This window comes from Diachasmimorpha longicaudata, chromosome 4 (genome assembly GCF_034640455.1).
Source record: "Diachasmimorpha longicaudata isolate KC_UGA_2023 chromosome 4, iyDiaLong2, whole genome shotgun sequence".
Lineage (NCBI taxonomy): Eukaryota > Metazoa > Arthropoda > Insecta > Hymenoptera > Braconidae > Diachasmimorpha > Diachasmimorpha longicaudata.
Genome location: NC_087228.1, coordinates 9,024,224 through 9,029,774, shown reverse-complemented (window position 1 = coordinate 9,029,774; position 5,551 = coordinate 9,024,224).

Genomic DNA, 5,551 nt, shown 5'->3' with positions numbered 1-5,551 from the left:
GGCTCATCCTTTATTTAAATAATTGGGAAGATATATATGTCATTGGTGTCATGAGAAGGGATTAATCAAAATTATGGATCGCTTTTGAAAAGTTTTCAAAGTCGATTAAGATCTATCGCTACCAAGAAAATAAGGATCACCATCTCTACCCGGGAAATATGGAGTCTGGGCTTTTACCGAACGAAATTACTCACTGCGGATGGAACAGGTGATATGCGTAAAATTGTATTGCAAGCAATCATTCACAGCGTTCGCGGAATATTCTATGTGAAGGGAAAAAAAAAAGTTTCCGGTATAGATTTTACAGAGTGAGCCGCTGTGAAACTTCCAATTCACTCGTTCCAATGGGTCTCTAACACTGTATACCTGTCTGCAAAATGGCTGTACGTTTATCTTATTTTCTTGAGTGCTGGGAGAATTTTCAAATGGTTGACCAATTTCATTTCGGAACTCCCTTTTTTTTCCACGAGCGTGACTGACTGCATGGAGATAGAACCATCACTGTGTTTTCGTTTAGTTTTCCAACTATCTCTCTTCATCTTTTGACGAGAATGAAAAAATACAGGTCGACGATGGCGGTGTAATGAGAACGATGACATCGAGTTTTGTAATTCGTTTAGAAATTTTGGGAGGGGTAAATTGGTGTGATGATGCTTCACTGTTAAAAATTTAGTCTCAATTTTCCGGGATAAATGGAGAACGTTTCATCCAGTTGGAATTTCACGGGAATTTCACTATTGAATTGATGAAATATTCCTTCAGTTGATAATTATGATAGTCTTTTCAAAAATTGTTGCGTAATATTAACTCAAATTTCGTCTACTTAAGCCCAATTTTTAACTCAATTAAAAAATTTAATGAAATCGTACCGACATGAATTAAATCTCTGCAGAACTGCACACTATTCACATTACCTGGAACGATATTAATCGATAAGGTAATGCAGAGCTTGATGAATATAACACTGCAAAATCCTCAATACTCAATAGTTCATAACAAATTCTATTTGAAAATTCAGCTTCACAATGTCCAGAGAATTACTCTCTGGCTCTAACAAACCCCTGCCTTTTCAGGTTTCATTCAAAATTCATTTCGAGTACTGAGTAACATGATGATAAAAATGAAACAGAAGATTCTCCTACAGAGAACATGAAAGTACATCTCCAAGAAGTTAAGGAGCAACTCCGAGAAATAGGACTCCCTTATTCCAGTGTCGAAAGTAACTTTTCCCCTTGTACATCTCATGTACAACAAGCACCAGTCACTGAATTTCCCTGAATTTATGATGATTATTTTCTTTGTTTTATTTTCCTCATCCACGAGAACAAAGAATGAGTAGCTACTGGTGCTCCATCGATGGAGAAGTCCAAGTGGTTTATGCACACAACCGAGTAGTGTGAGTATGCATTCTCTCCGGCTCAATGTGTTCATCCAAACGTTTGGATGCAATTCTCCCTCACCTCCTCCCTCACTACCCCGAAAATGGTGGTACTTGAGTGGTGTGGTGGTATACACGGAATGGAGTAGATACGATTGAAGGGATAGAGGGGAATGATGCTGCACCTGGAACGTCTTCTCTACTTCGCTGGGAGGTATTACTGATAGCGTCAACTGCACTGGCCTGATTACCTTGTATTGTCTACCTGCTATCGCATTTGTGTGCATCCATGGGTGGTATCAAAGTGGAGGATGAAGTAATCATTTGCACCAGATGGTTATCAATGAACAATTGAGTAAACGAAGGGCGAAAACAAGTTTGTCCCCATGTTTTCGTGAGGCTTCGTCATGGAGGTAATTTCGTTGGCGTCAATTTGCTTCAGGAATATTCGGATATTCGGCTTCGAGTGGAGAATTGTCTGTGGTGAGTTGTACTTCGAGAAAGTCGATCACTTCCGGATGATTGTTACAACTTGCGAAGTATCCACGATCATGGGAAATTAATTTTCATTATTAATTAACTTGACGTGGAGCTGAACAAGTCACCACTTTGTTAGTGACTTTTTGGCAGAAATTGGTGGTCCACTCGTTGACAATATTTCATAATGTTGTGGTATAAATGGATGGTAAATTTCAATATAATTATTCTATGAAATTAATTGGTATTCCAAATAATTGAGGTGAATGTGTTCTGGGAATTGGTGTTTATTAAAAATTTATGAGAGAAAAAACTACTAAAATCACTTTGAATTTTAAAAAATCCCCAAATTGATTACCAATGCTGTTGACCCCTGAGCTAATATATAAAAAAACTAAATAATTCCTCGTCAGCATAACTTTCCAAGCCATCAGAATAATGTGAAAATAATAGTGTCAAGCGTTGGATGCGGTGAAAAATGTAGTCAGTTCCAGAAGCGACATTTGGGCTTGAGTGCCATGTATTTTTGTACACCATTCGGAGGGTGAGTAGGGGGGTGAATTGCAATGGGTATTACGTATGCAAACCGTATATGTCGTTTGTTAAGGATAATGTCGCACTGGAAGTGAGACCGAGTGAGTACAGCCACTGGGTGCACACACGTCCAGCCATAGCCCCCAGTGACTGTTGGTAAGCGTACATTATTTACGTTGGCCTGTGTGCCCCCTTCCAAACCCCCTCCGGCCCTCCTGCAGCCCCTCGCCCCTTTTGTCGTACCCCGAGAGACGCATTTGCACTAGACTCCATTATTACTCCGGTACGTGGATTATTCTGACAGCTTAACACTCACCAGTTAAGTAAATCCTGTCCCCGTGTGCATATCTCGTGTATGGAGGGCCCTCCACGAATGTCCACCGCTGATGGGTAGAAAATTTAGAGCTACCTCGTCTGCCCTCTCCATTGGTATCACCTTTCCAAATGGTAAATCGCTCGGAAGTTAATTGCGTAATGCGTTTACAAGTATTTCATATTTTTTGGAATTTTCTTTTCCTAAAGTGCGATTTTTTTAATTCTCATTTTAATTAATTAACGTAGTTATGAAATATTTTGATAAGGGAGTGGAAAAATATTCCACTCCCTTATTACGAGATTGCCCAGTGCATTCTTTGAACGATCAATCAAAAAATTCCTTTTTGAAGTTCTCCCGACAATTTGTGAATGAAGTCAACATTAATTTTTGATTGAAATTTTCTCCAGAATATTTACTAAAAAATTCTTTGTATGTATATTATGCCATACTGACCTTTTTTATTATTTCAAATCGTCTCCCATATTGGCTGCATTTACATCTGAATTCATCATCCCTGAGAGATGCCTTGGGAGCTACAATCGTGAGACTGAATGGGCCACGTCCCTTCGATGAAAGTGTATACAGCAAGTATTTCTCACGAGCTTGTATAATGGAATATCATCCAGTCGTATTGATGGCACTAGACCGGCTCCCCGGGGATTCGAGGCCTACGTTGACCCAAGAGTTTGCAGATGTTTGCCAATGGGCAATGGTGGTCCCATTTCTCCTCGTCTTTTGCAAATAAACCGAGCCTCGGGGATATACTTGTGCGTGTGGCTTCATCGTTAAGTGAATTAACCGTACCCTTTGTTGGGGCTGCGCAAACCCAGTGAAACCCATTTTCATCGAAAAGTACACTGCCTGATTGCCTGTAAATTTCAATCGTGATATAGTACACACACACACATACACACGAGACGTGGAGGCCGCCCGCTTGATTTGTTTGCCGGTGAATTGAAAATTTCGACAGTATGACGAGATCCCCTCCGCTGCTAGAGTCATTTTTTGCTGATTGTTGAACGATAATTTTTTCAACTGAGTCAACTGGACAGCTCCGGGCAAAGAGAATTCTACGTACAGAGTTCTCGGTGTATTGTTAAATGACTGATTATTTTCGATGATTAAAAATATCGTTTTTCAACCGAATTAATCGAAGAGATAAAATCGTCATGGTGCATTGAGTATTGCAATTGGTCCTGGAATTATTAAAACATTTTCGCTTTAATAAATATGCGATTAATTGGTCATCTATGAATCGTTAAAAATTGAGTCTGGAACTATATTGCAGAAGGAATGAGAGGAGTTACTGGATATAGCCAACCGCCCGAGAGGAAAATTTGGAAAAATTACATTGTGAAAACATCGTGCAGTGATCAATTGAACATATTTTGGTGAGGGAGAGGGAGATAAAACGGGGTAAATAAATGATGCATGTTCAAGCCCACCGGGAATCCGCATATTTTGGTGTTTCATGCTTGATAAAAAAACATGCTGGGACTGGGGAAAACCGGGGATTAATGCATGGTAACATTTTCATCTCATTTTACGAATGTTTTTTACATGTGAATGAGTAAGTAAATTAATGCATGACAAAAACATCCGGAGGGGACACGCTGAATTATTATACGCAGATATTACTGTTCTCTATTGTTTAGAGGCCAATCAACAAGAATAAGCCCGCTAATTAATACTTGAGACTTGACCCGAAAAATTTCAGTTAAAATTGAAATTCTTTCGCTCATCAATATTTTTTTCAATATTTACAGCATCCATACCCAAAATAATTTAATTACAAACGCTCATAAATTGTTTTTATACATTTATGTTCGTTGATACAGTGATTAATTTCCTTGGAAATGGGCCCATTATAATCTGTTATACGCCATTCATAATTTCGATTTTCAACTAATTTTCATCAGGTTTGTAGATTATTTATGTACATTTAACTTATTATGTAATTAATATGGAACAGAAGTGCAAGCAATTTACTCTTGCGAATAAAAATTACTCGCCCCTAAATTCGTTCTACAGAAAAATAATCTCTTGACAAGAATGAGAATGCAGACGAATCATTTCACCTCGTCCATTCAATAACTCTAAGATGAATAATTTTCAAGGATTAAGAAAATCTCCTTTCTCCTGGTGTCGAGTATTCCAGTGGTTACGGCGACGAATACACAATACCTTGGGAAGAATAAAGTGAAAGAAAAAAATGAATCGCAGTTTACTTTCTTATTCTGTTTACCGTGTTATATACACCACCTATCTTCGTTTATTCTCACACCATCCGGCGAAGAAGCCCGTTATCGTTCTCACCATTATTTGCCTTTAACTTCTTCTGCCTTATTCCCCATTGCGCTGGTCTCTCGCTTGCCTGGTCTTCCCCGAATGTAGAATAAAATAGAGTGGAGTATTAAAAAAAAACAAAAAAACAGCAAAACGATTCATGCGGGACGAGGGCGGCAGCCGAAGGAGAGAAGAAAAATTCGGTATAAAAGGTGCGGTAGAGATAGGGAAATAAGAACAAGCGGAAGAGATAGAAGTTTTCTTCCCCGTGAGGTGGGACGGTCTTTCGAGTTAATCAGGGGTCCGCCAGTGCCAGACGTCTCAAGTTAAATTCCGAGTAGGAGAAAAGCCGTCGGTGGAGAAAACTGGGAGTTTGAGTATGAGACGAATGCGAAAGTCGTGGGCAAATAGGATCGAACATCAGGAAGAGGCAAAGTTGCATTCAGAAGAATGGAAGGGGAGGGAAAAATTGTGAGCTTCGGAGGTACCTGGGGGGAGGTCATTTCCTCACTTCTCCTTGGGACAGAGGTGAGTATAACTTCTCTCATTCGAAAGTTTTA